We start from the raw sequence: 14,370 nt of genomic DNA, 5'->3' as shown, positions 1-14,370 counted from the left end.
AGATATTTCATCATTGATAATGTTTTCATCATTTGTTGTAGGAAATGGCGGACGAGGAGTTAACTGATATGATGGTAGACATGGAGTTTGGAGAACTGATGAAAGACTGGATAGAAGATTGGTCAGATGATGAAAATTCAGATCTTGAAAATCAGTCAGAGAATGGGAACGAATGGGAAGATTTGAATGTGAGTGGCATTACCATGTTGTAATTTTTTGGTGCCATCCTACAACATTATATTTTTGTGTTGAAAATTTGTAGATGGATGAGCATGATGATGGTCAGGAAACAATTCGAAGCTCTCAAATGAAGATTACATTAGTCAGGTACGTAAGTGAAAAAATTTATTGGCATGCAAATTGAATTCATTCTGGAATATTATATGATAAGTAATTATGTATTTGTGTTGTATTTTTCAGTTCATTTCCGAATGTCATAATGCGTACGACTATTACGGTGAATCCGACGCGGAGACAGGCCTTAACGACGAATCATCAAATGCACCTGATTCTGGGGATTCGCAGTCATTGGTCACCATGAGTGAGGTATATGTGTAATCAATGTTCTATGAAAGTAATGTTAAACCATACAAAACAGTTTTCATGGCTATGTTTTGATTGTGTAGGTGACAGATGATGGTGGGGTAATGAATGTCCAAGATACTGCCAGTGCAGATGATAAGAGGGATATGTTCATGCAGATAATGGACATGACTTTTATGACTCAGGATGCTGTGTATGATTTTTACAACAGCTATGCTAAAGCTAATGGTTTCAGCATTAGGAAGAATAAGTTCAGGTATACCAAAACCGAGGCACATCTTATGCGTTATAGGAGGTTTGTTTGTTCTAGACAAGGGAAACGTGACAGCAAGTTGCTAACCGAGGAAGGGCACAGCCGTCGGCTCAGAGCCGAGACACGGTGCTTTTGCGAAGCACACCTGACTATCAAGCTTGACCAAAAGCGTGGGGTTTGGTATGTTGCAAGTTTTGAGGACAAGCATAGCCATATGTTGGCAGGACCGGACGAGGTACCTTTTCTTTGGTCCCACAGAAAAATCAAAGAGTTTCAGAAGCATGAGATAATGTCCATAGGAGCTGCAGGGATTAGAATTCACGACATGATGGATTCCCTCATCAGCAAACATGTATGGTATGGCGGTGTTGGTTTTACCAGGCGTGAAATATACAACCTTTATGCCAGGGAGAAGAGGAAGCTGCTTTCAAAAGGTGATGCTGCCACAGCCATAGGCATCATGGCCAGTAGGAAACAGAGGGATCCTAGCTTCTTTTTCGAGTATATGCTAGATAAGGAAGGACACTTGAATAGGATGTTCTGGTGTGACTCCTAGTCTCGTCATGACTATGAGGACTTTGGCGACGTGCTTGTATTTGACAGCACGTACAAGATGAACTACTATGGTATGCCATTCATACCTTTTGTTGGTCTTAACAATCACCGGAAGACCACTGTTTTTGGTTGTGCCATAGTTTCGGACGAGACCGAACAGACATACGTGTGGCTGCTGCAGACTTTTTTGAGGTCCATGTGTCAAAAGATGCCGAAGAGTGTAATCACAGACGCCGATGCTGCGATGATCAAGGCAATTCGCGAAGTCTTGCCAGACGTGTGGCACCGTATATGTACGTGGCATATAGAAAAAAATATGAAGATTCACCTCAGTCCCAAGTCCTTGAAGGAGTTCCGAACCCTTCTGTACTACAACATGTCCACGGCCACGTTTGAGGAGAGATGGCACACGTTTACCAAAAGATGGCAGTCGGAAAAAACAGTAACATGGTTGAGACGGATGTATAAGAAGAGAAGACTGTGGGCCGCGGCTTATCTGACAGAGGGGTTTTGGCTTGGCATGAAAAGCAACCAGCGGAGTGAAAGCCTCACAGAGTTGACTGCACGGCCTCACAGAGTTTACCGGTGCCAGTTACTAGCTCGAGGGAACTTGAGATAGTTGCTTCTCACGTCTTCACTCCAGCAAACTTCTATATGTTGCAAGATGATCTTAGAAAAATTGATGGCATGGAGATTGTAGAAATTAAGCTGGGAGACGGATCACAGCAGTACATCGTGGCCTGGAAGAATAACCGGAATAGCCGTTTTTGGGTGGAGTATACAGCAGTAAATTCCGCAGAACCTATACGGTGCAGCTGCAGAAGAATGATTCGAAAGGGTCTACCTTGCAAACATATATTCCACGTACTGAAGTACTTGAACATATCTGAAATACCAAAGTGTTTAGTTCTTGTTCGGTTCACGAAACAAGCAAGGTTGGGACTGCCCGCGAGGCGCACAAGCGATCTGTTGGGATATGGTTGGACTGGGGCAGAGCAAAGAATGAAATATAGCCAGGTCAGTGTGTTAGCTTCAGAAGCTATGCATGCGGCATGCAAACACCCAGCTTTGTGGGATCAGTTACAGGATAGTTTGAAGGCTGTGATAGCTAAGAGTCATGAGTATGATCTGCTACAGAAAAATTTAAGCAACAATATAAATGACTTCAGTAAGTGTGCAGTTGAATATGTAGACGATGGTGAAGGCAAGATGGTCGCAGTTAAAGATCCTATGAAAGTGTCTAGCAAAGGTGCAACAAAGGTAGATGAGAACCGCCCTATCTCGAAAAATGGTAGACCACTCTCTTTTGATGAGTTGAAAACCCGGTGCGGCGCTTGCAAATTGCTAGGACACACTAAACGTAGCAAGAAATGCAAACTAAATCAGAAGTAAGTGTTTGTATGCATTCTGAATTATTGAAAAAATTATCATTCATTAACTTATCTTGTCTTCTATGATGTGCAGAACAGTGGAGAAGGAAGAAGTGTAAAACACTTGCTTCAATTTTGTACGGATAAATCGAGTGAACATGGCAGTATATCCTTTTCACATTATGGCATCAATTTTAGTTCGACGTTTAACATCGTGTTTGGATCCTATATATATCTTCTATACCCTAATAGCTAGCCCCCACTACTAGATTTGTCTACACATGCGTGCTTCCACATCACCTCAATTATTTACAGCCTTCCGATCAAAATTGTGTGGCATCAAGGAATCATGCATGTGCTCATAAGTTACTTTTTGCATTAATGTAAATTATGCCACCTCATTGGTCATGCATGTCTTATTTTCCCAACGCATGCATGCATTTTTTGCATTAACCTATCAACTCAAACAACGCCACTTCATCAATCATGTCTTCTATTTGTGGGGATTTTTTTTCTCTTTTATACATCATTTTGCCACACACATTTCTTTTAAGTTTTATCATTTTTAACATGTAAAACTCTTACATTTAATTTCATTGGTTTTAAGCACTAGTTTATGGATTGGTTTTAACACGGTTCCCGCAGCAACGCGCGGGGCATCATCTAGTTGTAGTAGCAACTCGATCGACACTTTGTTTAGTGGGAGTGTCAAATTTTTACATCTCTAAATAAACAAAAAAATCCGACCTAAATAAATTAGCTATAAATTAGAAAGAATATTGTACATTTCCCCTCCCCACGTCCTAACTGCCATTAAATCACCTAACTTACCACTCCCCACCACACATTCACCCACCTACCTCGCGCGCCGGTTCGAACTCCCCTTATCCCCACCTACAGTAGATCGAGAAAACCCCCGCCGGCGACCGCTGCAGCCGCCTCCATGGAGAAAAGCCTCGGCTGGCAGAGAGCAATGATGAAGCTCGTCGGCGATGACGAGGGGTGGCGCGCCCAGTTGGCGGAGGTGTGCGGCTGGTTCCCCAGCACGGAGATGTTGGTCAACCACGCGCGTGGCCTCGTCAAAGTCCTCACCAACGCCGAGAAGAAGCGCGCCTTCCCCTACGGCTGCAGCGTCCCGCCGGCTCTCCTCCTCGTCTGGGCAATGCGAGAGGCCACGCTGAGCGACTCCCCTGTTCAGCGTGCAAGGTGGTGGATGTACCGCTCCACCACCATGAAGCTGCGGCCAGATCCAGCAGGCGTCGCATCAATGGCGGAGCGCATCGACGTCGAGCTCGCTATCCCTGCACCCGTGAGCCCGGACTACCAGGTCCGCCACGTGCCGAAGCCAGTCCTGCCGGTTGGCTCTGACGTCGGGGAGGATGACGTGGACAAGGTACTGCTCATCCCTGATGACCCTGAGGAGGGCGAGGAGGACGCCGTGTAGATGGTAGCGCCGGTTGCCGTCGAGGGTGGCAAAACAATGCCCATCGACGTCGAGCTCCTTCCCCTGCACCCTGACATAGTGAAGGTGGAAGAAGAGGAGGTGACTCAGGATCAGGTGGCGCCGGCGGTGGTCAAGAATAAGGCTTCTCCGTGTGTGGTGCGTCGCTCACGCCACCTCAAATTTCTGAAGAAGTGAAGATGGGCACAGTTGCTGAAGGAGGATGAAGCTGCTGGTTATCTTAAGTTAGGTATGCTGTTATATGTTTCAGCATATAAGTTAACATTATTTTGGGTTTGATGTTGGTTAGGTATGCTTTTATATGTAAGCATATAAGTAATGCAATCGGTACGGTTTAATCGGGTTCTTTGTGGCTGAAGAACTAAATATCTACTGCTCACCCTAAGTGCCAAGTTCAGTTAAATTTCTGAATATTGAATATGTATTGTTGCTTTGCTTCAGTGTTGCATGGAAGCTGCTAGATGTTGCTCCTATGTTGCAACAAGACAATGTACTAGTCTGCTACATAAATCAGTAGTGTTGCTAGGTGATGTGTCCATGTGCATCACATACCAAATATAGAACATGCCAAAAGTGCATTGTCTGTGAAATACAGGACATGCCAAAAGTGCATTGTCTGCCAAATATAGAACATGCCAAAAGTGCACTGTCTACCAATCATTATGGCCCCATGTTATTTATGCTGCAATCTCTGTTACACTTTGCCCATAAACTGAATAGCAAATAATTCAGCATCATTTCATCATGTCAATTACAATGATGTCAATAACTTTATGAACAATCTACTTGCTAACTATGACAGCAATCATAATGGCAAGCAGGCCAAGATACAAAAGACCTCCAAATCCTAAAATCCTATCCCTATAGAGCAATATCTCCTTGTGCATCTTAACCATTTCCCTCTTTTCTTTCTCATTCCTTTTAATTTCAGCTTCATATTCTGTAATCTTAGTCTCCAGTTTCTTGTTCTTCATGGCAAGATACTTAATGACTGACTTTGCTTTGCTATCCCACTCCCCATCAACCCATTCAACATACTCAGAAGTGATATCATCCTAAATAAATCATGAGCAATTCAAGTCATTTTATAATTGAACTTGTCGCTGCAAGCGTTAAACACTGAACTTTTTTGCAGCTTGACCGCAATAGCAGTACTAGTTTGAAGATCATGCTCAGTACACTAACTTCAAACACACATCCCTCGAGTGCACTGCCAAAATTGTCTGCATCTATGCAGACACGGGCACTAGGAGTTTCCTGATGACCACATAGATGGAGCTTGTCATGGCCACAGGTGATGAATTATGGGCGATAATGCTGGGATGTAAAGAACAACGGTAAAGAACTTACCTTTTTGCCACCAAAGTGTAGCACTGAAGAAATCCTAGCCGTGGGTTCTCCCGGCCCGCCGCCGCCCACGAAACCCCCGTCCCCTGTTCCACTAGATCCGCCGCCGCTGCCTCCTGTGCCACTGAATCTGGCCCACCTGCTTGCAGGACCCAGGGTTCGACCTAACTTGCGGTCGCCACCGCTCTTCTCGCCGCAGCCGCCGCCGCCCGATGCCCAGCTCGCTGTCATGCTTTCGCCGTCGAGATTTGGAGGCGCAAATAGAGAGGGAGGGCTAGGTATTTGGAAAGGGAAACGAGAAAAGGGGAAAGATCGATGTGAAGCTAGCAAAATGGGCTAGTGTAGCGCTGCCGGGAAGATAGCCCCGCCTGTGGGGCCCCTCACGTGGTTAGATGGGCCGTGCCTGGCATTATGGTGAGTACAGAAAAAGTTAATTATACATATAATAATAAAAACTACGGGTTTGTAAAACAAACTAGAAAAACATGATGCCTGATAACACACGATAGAGCCAACGAGCTGACATGACTAATTTTGATGAGTGTAATATTACGAGAGCAGTTGAAGAGAAAAATAGAATATTATAAAAAATTGGAGAAGGAGAAAAATATTAAGCAAGAACAGTTGATAAGTGAAGCCGTGAAAAATACAATTATAAAAAATTGGAGAAGGAGAAAAATATTAAGCAAGAACAATTGATAAGTGAAGCCAAAACTTTATTGATACGACCAAATTGTCTTCTCCGAGCGAATTATATGACCGAATTGTCTTGTACGAGAAAATTGTCTGACAGACACATACACATGCATGTGCCATGTTTATTACATAAAATGATAGAACCCCTAAGATAATCATGCCGTCGAAACCTTCGACCGGACTAAATCCAAACCACTAAAACATCAATCTTGCGTGCCGCATGGATTCTTCAGGCGCGCCTTTTGCTTGCGATTTCGCGAATTTTGTTCTTCACACACTCCATCGTGTTTGAAGGTGACATAATCAACTCTGCGACGAAACGTCTTCTCCTTGCGTCAATGGTGGCCTGCAAAAAATGACATAAAGGTTACATGAACCGAAGTTGCTACACCACCATAGTAGCTAGTCTACAAACGAAAATAACAGCATACCTGTGTAAATTTGTGGGTGATTTTGTCCCCGTCCCAATGTTCTAGACATTCTGTGACAAAAAGGCCACAAGAGTTCCTGGTACATATGCAGACATTAGCGGTGGGCAATACAAAAATGTGTGTTGTTGTTTGATTGTGCATGATGCCCTATTAACTCACCCATCCTCTTGCTGGGGTATGTCATACTCCTTGATAGGCCACTTACTTACGTCCGGATATTTTGCTGGTGTAATAACACTAGTAGAAAAAGGATCAAACATGAAGCACATTAGTGCCGGTTTGTATTAGAGCCGGCACAAACGTATACATTAGTGCCGGTTCTAACGGCTAGCCTTTAGCACCGGTTCGTGTCTAACCTTTAGCACCGGTTCGTGCCACGAACCGGTACTAATGAGGGTGGTGGCAGGATGTTGTCAGTCTGGGCCCCCTCCAGCACCTTTAGTACCGGTTCGTGCCACGAACCGGTACTATAGGTCCTCCTGCATATAAACCCTTCGTCCAGCTCGCTCTGTTCTTCCCCCTTTCCCCTCTCCTCTCCTCTCTGTTCTTCCTCTTCTCCCCTCGAGCTCATGACACATTTTGCCCAAAATTTGTCAAGATTTGAAGGCCCCCATCCATTGAAGTGATCACAAAGGTTAGCAACTTTGTCCTTCATCTCTGTGCCTTCTAAATCTCTGTCGTAACCACCGTCGATCGCCCGCACCGTCCCGTCGCCGGCACCACCTTGTGGTGAGCCTCTTGTTCATGAAATTTTATATAAAAAATTGATGTTTGTGTGATTTGGATATATAGTTACTCGTATAATAATTATCTTACCCGTACGTTATTTGTTATACATAGTGCCATGGTTTTGATATCCGTCCCCGTCGGCCCTCGTCCTTGTTATGATTCGGATGTGGTATATTCTCTTTTAAAACTATTTGTTGCATTTCGTGTTTATGACAAATTATGCCCATCAAGTTGACATAGATATTTTTATCTAGGAGGTATGTGAACCGGAAATTCCAACCGACCCTATTGTCGAGAGGTTAAATTTAGTTGAAAGAGAAAACGAGTACTTGAAAGAAAAATTGAAAAGAATTGAGGGGGAGAAGATGGAATTGGAGTTGCATGTTGCCGATGTCGTCGATGATCACAAGATCAAGATGGAGAAAATGCGCTTGAAGATTAGAAAGATTAGAAAATATGCCATCGATAGTGAGGCTTGGTATCATTATGCTGTTGGATCAATTGTTACCTTAGTTGCGATCTTGATCGCATTTGTTGTTGCATTTTAATGCTTTAGCTAGAGAGTTATTTGTTTGTTGCATTTAAGTGTTGTATGAACTTTATGTATGAACTTGTATTAATTTGGTCTATTCGGTGTTGTGTAATGAGGATGAGCCAGCAATGGATGTACGATAACCGATGCTCTCCCCAGTTCGTTGAGGGCGTGCATACTTTTCTGCTTGCAGCTGAGGCAAACAAGCGGGTGGATGGTTTTATGCCTTGTCCATGTGCTGGCTGTAAGAATGGTCGCAATTACTCTACGTCAAGAACCATTCACGTCCACCTGTTTGAGTCCGCTTTCATGCCCCACTATAATGTTTGGACCAAGCACGGAGAAAGAGGGGTTATGATGGAAGACAATAAAGAAGAAGAGGACGACGACAGCTATCCTAGCCATGGGTTCCCTGAATACGATGATACAACAATGGGGGAAGAAGCTGAGCCGGTAATGCGGGAAGAAGCTGGGCCGGCAATGCGGGAAGAAGCTGAAGAAGAGGCATCAGATGAGCCCGTTGATGATCTAGGTCGGGCCATTGCCGATGCAAAGAGAAACTGCGCAAGTGATTTGGAGAAGAAGAAGTTGCAGCGCATGTTAGAGGATCACAAAAAATTGTTGTACCCGAATTGCGTAGGTGACAAGAAAAAGCTGGGCACCACACTGGAATTGCTGCAATGGAAGGCAGAGAATGGTGTATCTGACAAGGGATTTGGAAAGTTGCTGGTAATGATAAAGGATATGCTTCCAAAGGACAACGAATTGCCCGAGAGTACGTACGAAGCAAAGAAGGATGTCTGCCCTCTAGGGTTAGAGGTGCAGAAGATACATGCATGCCCTAATGATTGCATCCTCTACCGCGGTGAGTACAAGGATTTGAACGCTTGCCCGATATGTGGTGCATTGCGCTATAAGATCAGCCGCGATGAGCATGGTGATGTCGAGGGCGAGCGCCCCAGGAAGAAGATTCCTGCCAAGGTGATGTGGTATTCTCCTATAATACCACGGTTGAAACGTTTGTTCCAAAACAAAGAGCATGCCAAGGCGATGCGATGGCACAGAGAAGACCGTAAGAAAGACGGAAAGTTGAGAGTACCAGCTGATGGGTCGCAGTGGAGAAAAATCGAAAGAAAGTACGGGAAGGAGTTTGCAGATGACGCAAGGAGCGTATGGTTTGGTCTAAGTGCAGATGGCATTAATCCTTTTGGGGAGCAGAGCAGCAACCATAGCACCTGGCCTGTGACTCTATGTTTGTATAACCTTCCTCCTTGGTTGTGCATGAAGCGGAAGTTCATTATGATGCCAGTGCTCATCCAAGGCCCTAAGCAACCCGGCAACGACATTGATGTGTACCTAAGGCCATTAGTTGAAGAACTCTTACAACTGTGGAATGGAACAGGTGTACGTGCGTGGGATGAGCACATGGGGGAAGAATTTGACCTAAAGGCGTTGCTGTTCGTGACCATCAATGATTAGCCTGCTCTCAGTAACCTTTCAGGACAGACAAACAAGGGATACCGCGGATGCACGCACTGTTTGGATGATACCGATAGTATATATTTGAATAGTTGTATGAAGAATGTGTACCTGGGACATCGTCGATTTCTTCCGAGCAGGCATCCCGTAAGAAAGAAAGGCAAGCATTTCAAAGGTGAGGCATATCACCGGACGAAGCCTCGCCACTGTACTGGTGCTGATGTACATGATATGGTCAAGGATTTGAAGGTGATATTTGGAAAGGGTCCTGGCGGACAACCTGTTCCAAAGGACGCTGACGGACGCGCACCCATGTGGAAGAAGAAATCTATATTTTGGGACCTGCCATATTGGAAAGACCTAGACGACGTGATGCACGTGACGAAGAATCTTTGCGTGACCCTGCTTGGCTTCTTGGGCGTGTATGGGAAGACAAAAGGTACACCTGAGGCACGGGAGGACCGGCAACGTATGCACGGAGAAGACGGCATATATCAGGGTCATGCAAGCTACGCTCTTACCAAAGAATAGAAGGAAATCTTCTTTGAATGCCTGCTCAGTATTAAGGTACCGTCTGGCTTCTCGTCGAATATAAAGGGAATAATAAACATGGCAGAGAAAAAGTTCCAGAACCTAAAGTCTCATGACTGCCACGTGATTATGACGCAACTGCTTCCGGTTGCATTGAGGGGGCTTCTACCGGAAAACGTTCGATTAGCCATTGTGAAGCTATGTGCATTTCTCAATGCAATCTCTCAGAAGGTAATCGCTCCAGAAATCATACCAAGGTTACAGAATGATTTGGTGCAATGTCTTGTCAGTTTCGAGTTGGTGTTCCCACCATCCTTCTTCAACATCATGACGCACGTCCTAGTTCACCTATGCGAAGAGATTAACGTTTTGGGTCCTGTATTTCTACACAATATGTTCCCCTTTGAGAGGTTCATGGGAGTCTTAAAGAAATATGTTCATAACCGTGCTAGGCCAGAAGGAAGCATCTCCAAGGGCCATCAAAATGAGGAGGTCATTGGGTTTTGTATTGACTTTATTCCTGACCTTAAGCCGATTGGTGTTCCTGAATCGCGGCATAAGGGCAGACTGGATGGAAAAGGCACGCTAGGAGGGGAACAAATAATATGTATGGACGGACATTCTCTCACTGAAGCACACTACACAGTTCTACAGAATTCCGCCTTGGTGGCTCCGTATATGGATGAACACAAGAATTTGCTACGCTCCAAACACCCGGTGCGGTCTGATGACTGGATTACACATGAACAAACCAGGAGTTTCGCCAGCTGGTTGCAGACACGTACCATGCATGACACCTCTATTGAAGATGACCTGTACTTGCTGTCCCAGTTACCATCTTCGAATATAATGACTTTTAAAGGGTACGAGATAAATGGTAATACATTTTACACGATCGCCCAAGATAAGAAGAGCACCAACCAAAATAGTGGTGTCCGCTTTGATGCAGAAACCAAGACGGGAAAGGAAACATATTATGGTTATATACAGGACATATGGGAACTTGACTATCGACGTGGTTTAAAGGTCCCTTTGTTTCGGTGCAAATGGGTCAATATGACACGAGGCGGGGTAACGGAAGACCCGCAGTATGGAATAACAACAGTGGATCTCAACAATCTTGCGTATGCAGACAAACCATTCGTCCTAGCCAATGATGTGGCACAGGTTTTCTATGTGAAGGACATGTCTACCAAGCCAAGAAAAAGAAAAGATAAGGAAGCGAATGCATCGTATGATGAGCCAAAGCGGCACGTAGTTCTTTCTGGGAAGAGAAACATCGTGGGAGTGGATGACAAGACAGACAAGTCAGAAGATTATGAAAAGTTTGATGAAATTTCTCCATTCACAGTGAATACTGACCCGAGCATCCCGTTAAATGATGAAGATTTTCCATGGTTACGGCGCAAAGGGACACACGCGAAGAAAAAGTTTCACACCCAAAGATCTGGGATGTGATCAGCTTCACTATCATCACTTTCTTCTGTGTTTCACACCCAGAGGGGAATCTCTGTAATAGTTAGGGTAGTTATGTGTTTTGGCATTTGAAACGCGAAGAAATTTTATGTGCAAACAAATTCTTTCATGCCTTTACTGATTTTTAAAATTAAATTATTCACAAACTAGTGATTTACACTAATTTCAAATAATTCAAAATTTAAACTATTCAAATTTGAAAACTACGGGCACTAACAGAAAGTTTTTAATTTTTTGTACCTAAAGCAAAAATATTCACAAAAAAACTCTAAATACACAAAAAAAACAACACAAAAATAAATAAAGCAAAAAAAACCCCGCCGACTGGGCGAAAGCGGCCTGCATACGACTAGGAACACAACCTTTAGTTGGGCCAGGATGCAGGCCCGCAAAGGCCCAGTAGGCCCACAGGGCAGAAGAGGACAGGTAGGCCTAGTAGGCCTGCTTAGGAGAGGAGCTCGAGAGAGCTACCGCACTGGGGCTTATAAACCAGTGCGGTAGCCCCTCGGGTAGCGAGGTGGGACTAAACTTGCGCACCGCCTGGAGCCAGCGCACCCCTTTAGTACCGGGTCGTGGCTCCAACCGGTACTAAAGACCCGTCCCGTCGCCCCGTCGTCGCCTCGCCGGTGAGCTCGCCCCGGCCGCCATGTCCACACACACACACACACACTACACACACACACACACACACACACACACACACACACACACACATTATTAGTTTGCTTGTTATAAATTTTTCTGTTTTTTAGTTATAGAAATGTTAGAAATTATTCTGTTTTTTAGTTATATAAATATTATAAATGTTAGTTATATAGAAATGTTATAAATGTTTTCTGTTTTTTAGTTATAGAAATATTTATAGAAATGTTAGCATTTTTTCAGTTTTTCACTAGTATATATGTATGAATGCATGTTAGATGGATATAATTAGTGTTTAATTAGTATGGAATTTTTTTATATAATGTTGTTTTTCTGTTTTTTAATGGATGTATAGAAATTGTTTTTTATGTTTTTAGTGTTAGATGCTTAATTAGTATGAAATAGTATATAGATTTTTGAAATAGTAGAAATGTTATAAATTTTAGTTATCAAAATCCAGGCATTAAAAAAAAATTATTTTTTGCGGGCATATAGCTAGTATTTGATATAGATGATGCCCGGCCCGCATCCTCGTCGTCGACCCGTCCGCGACGACGTCCAGCCGGCCCATGTCCGGGACTGGGCTCCGCCGGGCTGGCACTGGGAGGTACTGCCTGGAGGGGCGCGCCGCTTGATGAGGAACCCGGCCCCGGGTCCCGTCGTCGACCCTGATCTCGTTTGGTGGTGTTCGCGTGGGCCAGTCTCGATGCGGAGGGACCCGGCCCCGCCGGAGGAGGTACGTCGCCGTGTCAGGGAGGAGTACGAGCACGTCCATCGCTACATGGTTGCGTTAGAGGGCGGCAGGTTCTCCAATACCTGGCAGTATCTTCAGGGATCTCACATCAGCTATGATCCTGTGAGGGTTCCTTCTCTTTGGGTGTCCACCGCCCGGGACGCAGGAACCACGAGTGTCCTAGATTCTTCTGTAGTATTCGATCTTTAATTAGCTAGCCAGTGATGTACTATTCAATATTATATATTATTCGAGATTGTATCTATTATTCTAGACAAAGTATTCGAGATTATATCTATTATTCGAGACAATGTAATTTGAATACTAAATTGTTTTATATTTCTTTTGAATTAGTTAAATAAAAGCTATGGCAGACAATACCGATAGAGAGGGAGAACAGACCATGTTCGATATGATACGCGGGCCAGATGATAATCAGAATGAAGAAGATTATGACGGCTCCGAATTTGTAAACAACACCGGAGAGGGTGATATGATATTCGATCACGACGACCGAATTGATGAAGTCATGAACTACGATTATGACGATGACGAAGAACATGTTGATCCTGAAACAACAAAGACCGGCGAGGTATATATATTTATATAAGCAGGTTTCTGGTGATCATCACATGTTTTAAATGACTTGAAGATATATTAACGAATCGATCTTTGTTCTTTCAGCCATCCGGGTCGAGCAAATCTTCAGGCAAAAGGATGAAACGAGGCCCGAACAAAAAGTTGAAGGAGGGCGTAAAGTACAATATCGAGGCAGTCAGACCTAATGGCGAACCATTAGCGCCTAAGAAGATTGCGGACAAGTTCATTCGTCAGTGCGGAGTTCTTGTGAAGGACCAACTCCCGATCTCCCTTCAAGAATGGAGAGAGCCAGCAAAAGACAAAGGACAAAAAGGCAAAGAGGACGCTGCTCCACGTCCAGATGTTACTTTTGTCGACAAGAATCAAAAAGATCTGCTTTGGGATACTCTCATGGAACATTTCACCCTACCAGATCATTTCACAGAAGCCGATGTGCAGAAAGTCAAGGACGCTGCTCTTAGGAAGATGGCGATTGCATTCAAGAACCACAAGAATCGTGAATGGGACAAGTACGTCAAGGGAGGAAGGAAGACTCCAGTATTCGAGGGAACACTAGAGAACCAACGTGCTCATTGGGACGATTTCGTGACTGGCTGCCCTCTAGACTGGCTGCCCTCTAGACTGGCTGCTCAAAACATCGGTCTATACCTCAAGGGGGCATTGTAGAATATTATTTTTCCAAATTTTATTTGATAGCCATGTTTGGCACATGTGGGTCACCATGTTCAAGAAAGTTTGTGTGATTTGGAGGTGGTGGGAAAAATCACATTTTTTCAAAAACTGGCTTAAGTGACCAAATGGCCCCTCCGGAATGCGGTCATTTTTTCGACCACCTCCAAATGACCTCAACTTTTGCACACATGATCTATTGCACAAACAAAGGTTGGTTCCAAAGGTTTTATATTTTTTTGAATTTTTTATTATTTTATAATGCCCTCTAGACTGACTTGTCAAAACATCGGTCTATACCTCAGGGGGGCACTGTAAAAAA

The 14,370-nt window shown here is 44.2% G+C and overlaps 1 pseudogene; it reads left to right on the top strand.

Moving 5' to 3' along the window:
* Positions 1 to 14,370, top strand: part of LOC119278896 — a 33,051-nt pseudogene that overhangs the window by 10,463 nt on the left and 8,218 nt on the right.

Source organism: Triticum dicoccoides, chromosome 3B (assembly GCF_002162155.2).
Source record: "Triticum dicoccoides isolate Atlit2015 ecotype Zavitan chromosome 3B, WEW_v2.0, whole genome shotgun sequence".
Taxonomy (NCBI): Eukaryota; Viridiplantae; Streptophyta; class Magnoliopsida; order Poales; family Poaceae; genus Triticum; species Triticum dicoccoides.
The sequence above is the reverse complement of the archived record's forward strand: the minus strand, read 5'-3'. Positions and strand labels throughout refer to the sequence as shown.